This window comes from Eurosta solidaginis, chromosome 1 (assembly GCF_040869045.1).
Source record: "Eurosta solidaginis isolate ZX-2024a chromosome 1, ASM4086904v1, whole genome shotgun sequence".
NCBI classification, from domain to species: Eukaryota; Metazoa; Arthropoda; class Insecta; order Diptera; family Tephritidae; genus Eurosta; species Eurosta solidaginis.
In genome coordinates this window covers 270,099,784-270,112,811 of record NC_090319.1, presented here as the reverse complement: position 1 = coordinate 270,112,811, position 13,028 = coordinate 270,099,784, and positions in this window count along the sequence as shown.

The following is a 13,028-nucleotide window of genomic DNA, read 5'->3' as shown; positions in this document are numbered from 1 at the left end:
TCATGCCGGCAATGACACTACTAGCGCATCTTTATTAACTGCGTCCATACCGGCACTAACACTACTAGCGCTACCCTTACCAACTACGACCAGATTGGGCTACAATAAACCTGCTACAATGACAATCACAGCGAATATAGGCCTGCGGGCATTCCAATTGCGATAACGAACATCATCGGTTAAAGCGGTGAGTTCGTTCCACTACTGAACTAAAATTATGTATTTGTAGCCTTAACCTTTTTTTTAAATTATATTTTTGACTCCGCAACATTATATAATGTTAATGTAACCACAACTAAATTAAAAGTGAATTGTTTATATAAAACACAAAGACCAATGTGCTAAATACCTTTGCACTGTAAATAGGATTGCAATTTGGTAGAAAAATGGAAAAATGAATTCCCTGTAGTTAAAGGAACTAATATTAAAAAAGCATAAAAACAACTCAAGATTGATAGTAATGTAAAGTTTATGTCCTATAACTAAAAACCACGAAGATCAATTTAACGTAACTATTTAGTGTTGCAAAAAAGGGTATAAAGCTAATTAAAAGAAAAAAAAACCATATTCGAGTATATATCAATGTAATGTTTAAGTCATAGTAAATTGCCTTTTTTCTACAAGAAAAAATTTTAACCAACAAAAAAACAAAGCATATTTTAATGGTCATGGGTGTGCAATTTATACTGCCTGTGAAACAAAGAAAAAGGTGTTTCAGGTATTAAAATCTGCTTTGCGTTGTGGTAAAATTTTACTAATACATTTTTTTTTATTGATGCCATCGTGGCGAATATGATTTTGGAGTGAGCAAAAGTGTTGATATTGTTTCGGTAAGGAATAAAGTTTTATTGGTAATTCAAGCTCAGTTGCATTATCAGTAAAATGCATTAACTCTATATTAAGAGACGCAAATAACAAGTAATGCGGGTTGGCTTGCGCTAGCAAAACAAAACTTTTTGTTGTATACAGTTTTTTTTGGGTGACTGAGTCGAACTAAACCCGAAACAATACCAACCCTAACACTTACTTGTAAAACAGTTTACGTTTCACTTGAACAAGTAAAACGATTTCAGTAATTGTACTATAAGTTTAAAAGGTTCATGTTTTACTAAACAGGTGAATGACTTCGGTAATTTTTCCATGAAGCTAAAAGCTTACGTTTTGCTTGAGCTTGTGAAACAATATTTTTTGAGGGGTAGGATTTACCCCAAGTTTAGTCCTAGTTGCGTTTATGACTAATTTCTCAGCGCATAGTACATATTACTGTCATTATACTATGTGTAATACCGAATTGATGTTTAGTTAAACTCAAAGTAATTTTAATACAACAACTATTAATTTTGTAAGGGGGCCCCAATTAGCAGAAGTTGTATCCAAACTGTACAGCCCTAAGATAGATTTGTAAAAAAACAAAAAAAGGAGAAAAAAAGGGCATTAGACCAAAGTTCTACAAAAAAAAAAAGATTTTCTTTCATTACATATATAGTATAATTTTATTTTAGTACATAAATAGCCTTTTTGATTGCTATAAACTCTTTTCAAAAAAATTTGTTTATAAGCTTAAATAGGTTCCAAAACCCGTGTAGTAAGAAGTAAGAGAAAACAAAAGAGAAATCTATGTTAGTAGTAATAATGAGCATTGAATAAATTTGTTGACAATATGGGAATGCTGACTTCCTTACTTGTTTAGAAGGCACTTAGGGCACACAGGTAAGGGGCCACCGGAATTTTAGGTGCGACGGTGGCCATGGATTTTGAGGGTGGGCATAGCACCGGGCGTCGCAACAACACCCGCGGCGCCCCTCTATATATTCGGCCCTTTTTGTTTTTCACCTTTTTATTTTTACTTTTCAGCTTTTTTTATTTCAGCAGTTAGTAACCGGTCGTTTCCGGTTCGGTTAGTTTTTTTTTGCGTTTAGTTTATTTTGAGTTCTTTTTTTTCGAATTTGAATTTTTGAATTTTTAAATCTTTGAATGTCAACGGTCTGTCCGTGACATCCGGTTCGGCCGGATGTTGTTTTATTTTGCATTTATAAGCGTTTTGAGTCGGTCTCTGCGCTTCTGTCAGTTTGTTTTGAATTTGACAGCTGCTCGTTTTGATAGGCATGATATGACCTTTTTTCTGTTTATGGCGCAGGAACAGTAAGGTTGGCAAGGACCCACCCCAGCCGACAATGACTAGACACTGTGCACCACAACATCATGCCGACCGCCTTCCTTACTGCTTCCATAGTAAATGCAACTCCATAACAGATGGCGCCCAACGTGATTTGGTGCCTGAGGCGCTGTCGCGCTGGTCATTTTGGTCAACTTGTGAAGTTGACCATCCCACCAATCCGAGGTGTGCAGCCGCAGGAGCAGCCGCCTGCGTTGCGGTGGGATGGTTGGACGGATCAAGTTGTCCAGAATGATCATCGATGACAGTTGCTGAGGGCGCCATAACAGATGGCGCCCAACGTGGCAACTAAGGCGCTGGCCGCGAGGGTCAGTCGGGTCAACCCGTGAAGTTGACCATCCCACCAGTCCGAGTGAGCAGCCACAGAGCTGCCACCTACGTTGCGGTGGGACGGTTGGACGGATCAGGTTGTCCGGGCTGGTCATCGGAGGCAGTGGCCGAAGGAGCCACGGACTTTACGTCAGTCTCCGGATTTTTTTTTATTATTTCACCCAGTGAGGCAGTGCTAAACGCACTTGATTTTTTTGTAAGTGGGGTTTTGTGTTTCCGGAATGTTGTCCGTTAGTCGGTTTGGTAATAATATGTCCGCTAACTTGGGTTTCAATTTTTTTTTTTATGTTAAAATTTTTTTTTTTCAATAAATTTTTTTTTATGCCGAATTTGTTTTGTTTTGTGTTGTCTGGAGTGTGTGTATGTGTTGATAGAACCCCAGCTCATCCCACGTCTCAGGTGGCAACGCATAGTGCCACCTGGATTGTGACGGGTTGAGCTGGGATTCAGAGTGGCACTCCTTCCTGTCCCACCAGACTGGGGGAGCGGTTCCGAAACCGCTCCACCCATTGCGGCGGAGGCAGGAGGGGTGTCCAGCGAGAATGGACGGGAGGCCTCAACACCCCCAACCAGTCCCAGGGGCAAGCCCCTGGATACTGCCCCTGCGTTGCGGCTGGGCTTGTTGAGACCCACCCGTGTGTGCCTGGAGTGACCCTAGTGACCCCAACCAGTCTCGGAGGGGGGCCTTAAAACCCCCTCGCACTGCGGTTAGGAGCACTAGGGACAAGCATGAATGAGTCTATGTAATTTTTTTTCTCGCCTGTAGCCCGAGTGCCTTCGGGAAGGGATGCCAGCATTCCCATTGATTGCACGACACATTTGAATTGCTTCGTCGCTTCTGTTTTTTTCAGCTTTTGAAAGTTTTACTTATTTTTTTTGTTGTGTAGAAATTTATATACCCAAACCTTTTTTTGAATTCTTAACTGCCTTACGTGGCAAAAGTTTTTTGACCTATAACTGACCATTTTTTTTTAATATGTCGCGCGACCAGTCGTTCGGGCAACCGGGCCGGAATACCCCGTTTGGGAGTGCAGGGAATTACCGGGGAAACCAGAACCGGGGCAGTAAAAATAGAAGGGCCTTCTCTCAGGCCAGGCGTCCCTTGGTGGTGCACACCCCAGTAGGCGGACAATATGGAGACCCCGCGTTAATAAACATGGGCTCGGACCTGAATGACCCTCGCGAGAAACTGGACGGACCTGTACGCACCAGTCACGTGAACGTGCACGATATCTCGGGGCTAATGCCCAATGTGCAGATCTACGCACCAGAAGGAGCTGGTGCTTTACCACCAAATCAGGAGATTGGAAATTTCGGAGACGCTACAAGTGATCGGGCGAATACCTTAGGAATGCAGGACGAAGCCACTCGTGGAGGCTCGTGGGTGGACGTGCTACACCAACTGTTCCAGGCTTCGCAGGAGGAAATGCGGAGAGAGATGGGCTCAATTAGAGCCAATATGGCCCAGCTCAACGCCACTCTCGAATCCACGCAGCAAGCGAATCAGCAAAATAGGAACGCAAGTAGGATGGACCGTAACCCATTTCCAAAGGGAGTACCACCAATGTACCCGACTCCAAGCAGCACAGCAGTAAAACCGCAGGAGTGGAAAATCTCATTTGACGGCACTGGGAGCGTAGCCGATTTCCTCTTCAAACTGAACACCTTGTGTGAGCGCAAACAATGCCCTGACGAACAAATAATGGCTAGTCTCCACCTGTTTCTTTCCGGGTGGGCCGAAGAATGGTACTGGCTGTTCACAAAACAAAACCCTAATGCGACATATGCCTTTTTGTGCTACTCATTGAAAAGAGAGTTTGGCACTTTGAAAACTGACCACGAGATCATGATGGAGATCTCCATGCGAAAGCAGAAAGCAAGTGAGTGCTATGACGTGTTTCACACGGACATAATCTCCTTGAACGCGCGCTTAAGAGAGCCAATGTCGGAGCTTCTACTGATTGACATAATAAAAAGAAACGTCAACAGTAGCCTTAAGCTGATGCTTGTCAACGCAGATGTAAGGAACCTTCATGATCTACGGGATGTAGCACGCAGAGGTGAACAAGTGCTGAAAGAAAGCAAGCTGTTGGGAGCTACTTACCCAGGACGGCATGTAAACGAAGCACGCGTGACAACCCCGGACATGAGGATGGAAAACGAAGACGGCGAGACGGATCCGCAGATAGAGGCGCTGGAATATCGACGCAGCAGAAGACCGGATTATTCGGGAATCCAATGCTGGAATTGCCAGGGAATGGGCACTCCTATATATATTGTGAGGAACCCATAAAAAATCCTTTTTGTTTCAAATGTGGGTATAAGGGGGTATTTACTCCTAAATGCCCTAGGGACCATCGTAGGCAGGGAAACCAGTACCCGAGCGAGAAGATGGGGAAACCTCGTTCGGCTTCATAGCTCCCACACCAGCCGGTGCTCGAGGCGTCGTCCCAGGCACCGAACCAGAGGGCGAACCTCTGCATGGAGATGGTGAGCTTCCGAGGTGCAGTAGTACCCTGGCGGAAGAACCCTCAAACGTAATAATAACCTTCCCTGACAGTACTGACAATTCGAATAGTTCTGAAGCCGAGAGTCAAACGTCTTCATCCGTGATGGGCGAGCCGATTAGAATTCTGCGACACCAGCATAGGGATGTCGCTTGCCAAACGCAACTTTCACCAAACCTAGAAGAAAAAGAACATAGGTATAAACAAATAAGACATACCATTTTTGAACAATATCCGGTATCGGACAATATTTTGAAGTGTAGGAAGAGATACCACAGGAGAGTACAGGAGCGTAGACTGCTGCAAGCCACCACGTTAACGCTTACCGAGGATGAAAGGCCTTTAATTAAGGCTAAAATTAAAGACAGTTTCCTTGTAGGATTGTTGGACTCGGGAGCCAACGTCTCCATCTTAGGGAAAAATGGAGTAGAATTCTTAGAGGATGACGGCTTCGAATATCAGCCCTTACACGCGTTCGTATATACCGCGGGCGGCAACAAGCAAAAAATTTTTGGCTCAGTATCCCTACCAGTCACCTTCAAAAACATCACAAAGGTTATTCGTTTTTATCTTGTTCCCTCATTGCTCCAAGAAGCTTACTTCGGGGTAGATTTTTGGAGAGCATTTGCGTTAGCTCCCGAAATATTCCCAAGCGTAGAGTGTTTAGAGGTTAGACTTGAGAAGGAAGAAGAACTTAACCTGCACGAATTGTCACCAACAAAAAAATTAGAATTGCAAAAGGTCATCGAGACGTTCCCTTCGTACGAGAAGTTAGGCCTAGGACAAACCAAATTAGTGGAGCATCACATCGACACCGGTGATGCTGTACCTATAAAAAGCAAACATTTCCCTCTTTCGCCACCGAGGCAAGCCGAAGCTTTTAGAGAACTAGACAGGTTACTCGAACTAGGAGTTATAGAAGAATCCAACTCCCCGTGGTGTAGTCCTGTAGTACTGGTCCGGAAACCAAGTAAAGTTAGGCTGTGCATAGATTCGAGGAAGGTCAACGCGGTGACTAAGAAGGACTCGTACCCCCTGCCTCATATCAACGGCTTATTGAGCAGACTGAAAGATACGCATTTTATTAGTGGCATTGATCTGAAGGACGCGTTATTCCAGATCAAATTGACAGAGTCCTCTAAGGAAAAAACAGCATTCACAGTTCCGGGGAGGACTCTGTACCACTTCAAAGTAATGCCATTTGGTCTGTGCAATGGACCGCAGACTATGAGTAGGCTGATGGACAAGGCAATCCCTTCGCGTCTGCGAGAGAACGTCTTTGTCTACCTGGACGATCTGATGGTATCTAGCACTAATTTTGAGGATCACCTGAAATTGCTAGCGGAAGTGGCCCAATGTTTGAGAGACGCAGGGCTGACAATCAATGTGGAAAAAAGTAAATTTTGTCAGAAGGAAATACGCTACTTAGGATACTTGATAGGCAGCGGGTGTCTGAAAGTGGATCCGGGAAAAGTAGAAGCAATGCAAAACTTCCCGATCCCTAAATCCCCTCGGCAAGTGCGTAGGTTTGTGGGCATGGCGAATTAGTACAGGGCGTTTATTACCAAGTTTGCTGACTTGGCAGGTCCCTTGACCGACTGTCTTCGTAAGTCAGCAGGCCCGTTCAAGCTTACCTCTGAAGCTATAGAGGCCTTCAAAAAGCTAAAAGTAGCTTTGAGTTCCGCCCCTGTTTTGGCCCAACCAGACTTTTCAAGGGAATTCGTAATACAATGCGACGCTTCCAAAGTAGGTGTTGGCGGAGTGTTGTTCCAGGTCGATGATGAGGGCGCTGAGCATCCAATCGCATTCGTGTCGAAAAAGCTGAATAATGCTCAACGCAATTATGCAGTAACCGAGCTGGAATGTCTTGCAGCAATAATCAGCGTGAAGCGCTTCCGACCCTATGTCGAAGGATTACCTTTTCGGATTATTACGGACCACTCCAGTCTCAAGTGATTGATGACACAGAAAGACTTAAGCGGGAGGTTAGCGAGATGGTCACTCTTACTGCAAATATACGACTTTAGAATGGAACATCGTAAAGGCACCCTGAATGTAGTACCAGACGCGCTGTCGCGTTTTGATGCCGATGAGTTGTCTTTCACTACCACACCCGGAGAAATAGATTTAGTCTCTCCCGAATTTAGCAGCAACGAGTATTTAGACTTAATTCGGACCGTCACCGAAAACGAGGAATCACTTCCGGATTTACGAGTTGTGGACGGTGTAATTTTCAAAAGAGTTAAGTTTCGTAAGGGGATGGAAGGGGAAGAAGACTCGTTGTGGCGTTTATGGTTGCCAAAAGGGTTGACTGAGGAAGCAGTGAGATTAGCACATGACGCTAACCGGAGTTACCATGGCGGATGGCAGAAAACCTTAGAACGTGTTAGGCAGAAGAACTTCTGGCCGCAGCAGGCTAAGGACGTCAGAGACTACGTCCAGCGTTGTGACACCTGCAAAACGGTAAAACCCACCAATCAGCAGTCGAGACCACCTATAGGGAGTACCTTTGAATCCGAAAGGCCATTTCAGCGGTTATATTGCGACTTTCTAGGGCCGTATCCGAGATCTATGCGGCGAAATCAATTTCTTTTCATAGTACTAGACCATTTTTCAAAATACGTTTGGCTAAAGCCCATGCAGAGAGCCACCACTGTTAACGTTATAAATTACTTCGCTTCAGCAATTTTTCCAGCTGTAGGGGTCCCTGAGTTTATTCACAGTGACAATGGTAAACAGTTTATCTCGAAGGAAATGAGCCAATTTTTTGCAAATTACGGGGTGACGCACGTGAGGACGGGGTTATATTCTCCTCAAGCAAACGCATCCGAGCGCGTTAATAGAGAAATTGTTTCGAAGATTAGGATTTTCCTGAAAGATAAACCTGACCATACCGATTGGGATAAGCATATACCCGAGATTTTGTCAGTTTTGAGAAGTGATTTTCATACGGCGATTCAGTGTTCTCCATACTTTGCATTATATGGCCAAAATATGGTCCAACATGCCTCAACGTACAACATTTTAGGGAAACTCGGCAGCCTTCGGGAAGACCAGGTTACGGTAGTAAGCAGAACTGACAAGTTGACTAATATCCGTGAGCAAATCCGTAAAAATTTAGATCAGGCTAAGGATAGGGGAGTAACCACCTATAACAAGCGCTCTAGACAAGTCAACTACAAGGAAGGTCAGGAAGTTTTCCGAAGAAACTTTGCCTTAAGTAACTTTAAACAGGGCATTAACGCCAAATTCCTACCCAAATACCTGAAGTGTCGCGTGCTTCGAAAAATAGGCAATGCATTGTATGATCTCGAGGACCTAAACGGGAAATTGATAGGTCGCTTCCATGCTTCGGATATTCGTCCGCAATGAACCAACAAGGGCGTTTCTTTTGCCAATTTACAATTTGTTTTTATTTCTATACCCACCAATTGGACCTTTTTTTTTGTCTGGGCGTTTTGGCGGTCGGGGACGGGGAGTTTTGACGAGTTCTCCATATCAAAATGTCTACATTTTTTTCATTTTGCATTCCTGTGGGAGCGATACCCACTAGGAATCATCTTTCGGAGTTTTGACGAGTTCTCCATAACAAATGTCTAATTGCCGCAAAGCCCTTTTAACTAGGAAACAGAAATATTCCCAACTTGACTTAAATTTTTTTTTGATAGACCTATGTTGCCCGGCTGGCTTCGTAGTAGGACTTTGAGACTCTTATCTCAGGGGTGAGTCGTGCCCCACGTTGCTTGTCGTCGGAGATCCCTGGCAATAGCTTACCACAGATGATCCGGCTTCCTGTTCGCTTCATCGTCAGGTCTTCAAAGCGAAGCAGGTTTGTTACGGTCTGCTGCTGCGGTCTACGGCTACGATCCACTTGGGAGCGTGTTCACGCGAACACACCTAGCGACGTGGCGAAAGTTGCGATAAAAAGATATCGAAAAAACAAGAAAAAGACAGACCGGCCATCACTACGAAAAAAATCGGCTCTTTAAAGATTGTGTTTCCGCCGTATACAAATAAGGAAAGAAAAAATTTGGTAAGGGAAACTAAATCAAGAAAAATCGCCGAGTTGCCGGCGAAATCGACACCAAATTAGATGATGGTGGTAAAACGTATTCACCGATGGTGTTTTTAAATGATTATTGGGACTTACAACGTGAACATTTTCCCATCAATGAAACAACGCCAGAATTAGATCTGTATTTTAACCTATCAACCATTAGGCATGTTCAAGTGGCAATTGTATGCTGCGCAGAAATAAAAAAAGGGGGGAACTGGGTGGTAATATATCTTAACCTAGGAGGACACTACCACCGGCGTAAAGGCCAGCACGAAGCTTTATCGCCACCTGGGTCTTTTGTTCACCTCGGACCACCGCGCCAACCACCACCAACGGTGCCTACTATTACCACGGGCATCACCATCGGTAGTACCTCCCCCAACTCCTTCATAAGCGCAACCACGAGCGCAACAACCATCAGACGTACCGCCACACCAGTTGCAACGCACGTAGCGGGGCCACGTACATAGGCTTGAGGCCATTAAGGTTAACACCAACAACAGGCGGTTCCACCGACCCCAAGACTAGCGCACCTTTATTAACCGCGCTCATACCGGCAATAATACCAGCCGCATCCTTGCTAGCCGCGCTCATGCCGGCAATGAAACTACTAGCGCATCTTTATTAACTGCGTCCATACCGGCACTAACACTACTAGCGCAACCCTTACCAACTACGACCAGATTGGGCTACAATAAACCTGCTACAATGACAATCACAGGACGGCGAATATAGGCCTGCGGGCATTCCAATTGCGATAACGAACATCAGCGGTTAAAGCGGTGAGTTCGTTCCACTACTGAACTAAAATTATGTATTTGTAGCCTTAACCTTTTTTTTTAAATTATATTTTTGACTCCGCAACATTATATAATGTTAATGTAACCACAACTAAATTAAAAGTGAATTGTTTATATAAAACACAAAGACCAATGTGCTAAATACCTTTGCACTGTAAATAGAATTGCAATTTGGTAGAAAAATGGAAAAATGAATTCCCTGTAGTTAAAGGCACTAATATTAAAAAGGCATAAAAACAACTCAAGATTGATAGTAATGTAAAGTTTATGTCCTATAACTAAAAACCACGAAGATCAATTTAACGTAACTATTTAGTGTTGCAAAAAAGGGTATAAAGCTAATTAAAAGAAAAAAAAAACCATATTCGAGTATATATCTATGTAATGTTTAAGTCATAGTAAATTGCCTTTTTTCTACAAGAAAAAATTTTAACCAACAAAAAAACAAAGCATATTTTAATGGTCATGGGTGTGCAATTTATACTGCCTGTGAAACAAAGAAAAAGGTGTTTCAGGTATTAAAATCTGCTTTGCGTTGTGGTAAAATTTTACTAAAACATTTTTTTTTATTGATGCCATCGTGGCGAATATGATTTTGGAGTGAGCAAAGGTGTTGATATTGTTTCGGTAAGGAATAAAGTTTTATTGGTAATTCAACTCAGTTGCATTATCAGTAAAATGCATTAACTCTATATTAAGAGACGCAAATAACAAGTAATGCGGGTTGGCTTGCGCTAGCAAAACAAAACTTTTTGTTGTATATATTTTTTTTTGGGTGACTGAGTCGAACTAAACCCGAAACAATACCAACCCTAACACTTACTTGTAAAACAGTTTACGTTTCACTTGAACAAGTAAAACGATTTCAGTAATTGTACTATAAGTTTAAAAGGTTCATGTTTTACCTAAACAGGTGAATGACTTCGGTAATTTTTCCATGAAGCTAAAAGCTTACGTTTTGCTTGAGCTTGTGAAACAATATTTTTTGAGGGGTAGGATTTACCCCAAGTTTAGTCCTAGGTGCGTTTATGACTAATTTCTCAGCGCATAGTACATATTACTGTCATTATACTATGTGTAATACCGAATTGATGTTTAGTTAAACTCAAAGTAATTTTAATACAACAACTATTCATTTTGTAAGGGGGCCCCAATTAGCAGAAGTTGTATCCAAACTGTACAGCCCTAAGATAGATTTGTAAAAAACAAAAAAAGGAGAAAAAAAGGGCATTTGACCAAAGTTCTACAAAAAAAAAAGATTTTCTTTCATTACATGTATAGTATATTTTCATTTTAGTACATATATAGCCTTTTTGATTGCTATAAACTCTTTTCAAAAAAATTTGTTTATAAGCTTTAATAGGTTCCAAAACCCGTGTAGTAAGAAGTAAGAGAAAACAAAAGAGAAATCTATGTTAGTAGTAATAATGAGCATTGAATAAATTTGTTGACAATATGAGAATGCTGACTTCCTTACTTGTTTAGAAGGCACTTAGGGCACACAGGTAAGGGGCCACCGGAATTTTAGGTGCGACGGTGGCCATGGATTTTGAGGGTGGGCATAGCACCGGGCGTCGAAACAACACCCGCGGCGCCCCTCTATATATTCGGCCCTTTTTGTTTTTCACCTTTTTATTTTTACTTTTCAGCTTTTTTTATTTCAGCAGTTAGTAACCGGTCGTTTCCGGTTCGGTTAGTTTTTTTTTGCGTTTAGTTTATTTTGAGTTCTTATTTTCCGAATTTGAATTTTTGAATTTTTAAATCTTTGAATGTCAACGGTCTGTCCGTGACATCCGGTTCGGCCGGATGTTGTTTTGTTTTGAATTTATAAGCGTTTTGAGTCGGTCTCTGCGCTTCTGTCAGTTTGTTTTGAATTTGACAGCTGCTCGTTTTGATAGGCATGATATGACCTTTTTTCTGTTTATGGCGCAGGAACAGTAAGGTTGGCAAGGACCCACCCCAGCCGACAATGACTAGCCACTGTGCACCACAACATCATGCCGACCGCCTTCCTTACTGCTTCCCTTGTAAATGCGTTAACCATAACAGGGTAAGTTCTAATACGCCAATTACACGGCTCAAGTATCCTTGTGCCAATTACCAATTTGGACAAGGATTTGCCTGGTGTGTGCACTGGTTGCGCTATTTGCGTAGAGCTGCGCTAAAATCAAAACGATTGAGATATTTACGCATGTCTGCAAATATTGCACATGCTTTTTTCTTCGTGTGTGGTGAATGTTACACAGTTTACCTTTGGTTTCTGATAATATAATATCAGTAATTGTTGCTTAAAAATGTTAACATCGAAGGCGTAAGGACCATCTCTAGTTTGTAACAGGAATTTACACAAATTCAATAATACATACAGCCCAATTCTAAACGAAAATTCCGTTCGAGTTTTCTCCCTTCTCCCATTCCTCGTATTCTAAATAAAAATTCCTTGTGAGTTTTTTCACTTCTCCCTTTCCTCCTATTCTGAACAATGTTCGAAAAAGCGGAAACCGGTTATGGGAGAAAAGTAGTTATTATGAATGTGAGGGAGAGGCAGATTTATCTGCCATTTCATAGGAGTTTTGTCAGGTCGTGGGTCGTCCCCGCGTTGGGCTTCACTCACACCTTGGCCCGCTTGGATGTAGGGAGCTTCGCATGTCGAGGTGGAGTACGCTGGTAAAAACAGCAAGATTGAATTAAAGTTTTCCTTGTTCAAAATATATGAACAAATAAACCAAAGATTTACCCTCGGGTCCCCCTCCTAAACCAGGGGTGGTATCCACAGTAGGTTTGCGCAGAACACCTCTCTACGTTGGTGGCCTACGGCCGCGCGTAGAAAGTAGTACCCTGGGTGGTGCCAACACCGGTTTGGAGACCAAAACTATATCCGCACAACACACTTATGTTCACAGTTTTTTTGGTGGGTACTTAGCAACAAGCACCTGAAGAGCACAAACTTTCACCGCAAATATCTCCGGATAGAGATACAATTTTTAATTTCCGCCTTGGGTATATTGTCCGCGAGATTAATACGCGTCGTGGGACACCTCTTTCGACCTTCTAGGTAGCAGTCGACCTCGCACCTAAACTCAAAACTTTAACAAAATTTTATAAAATTGTGTTTACAAAAAATGTAAACACGAGAAATGTCAAATGAAATGTCCCAA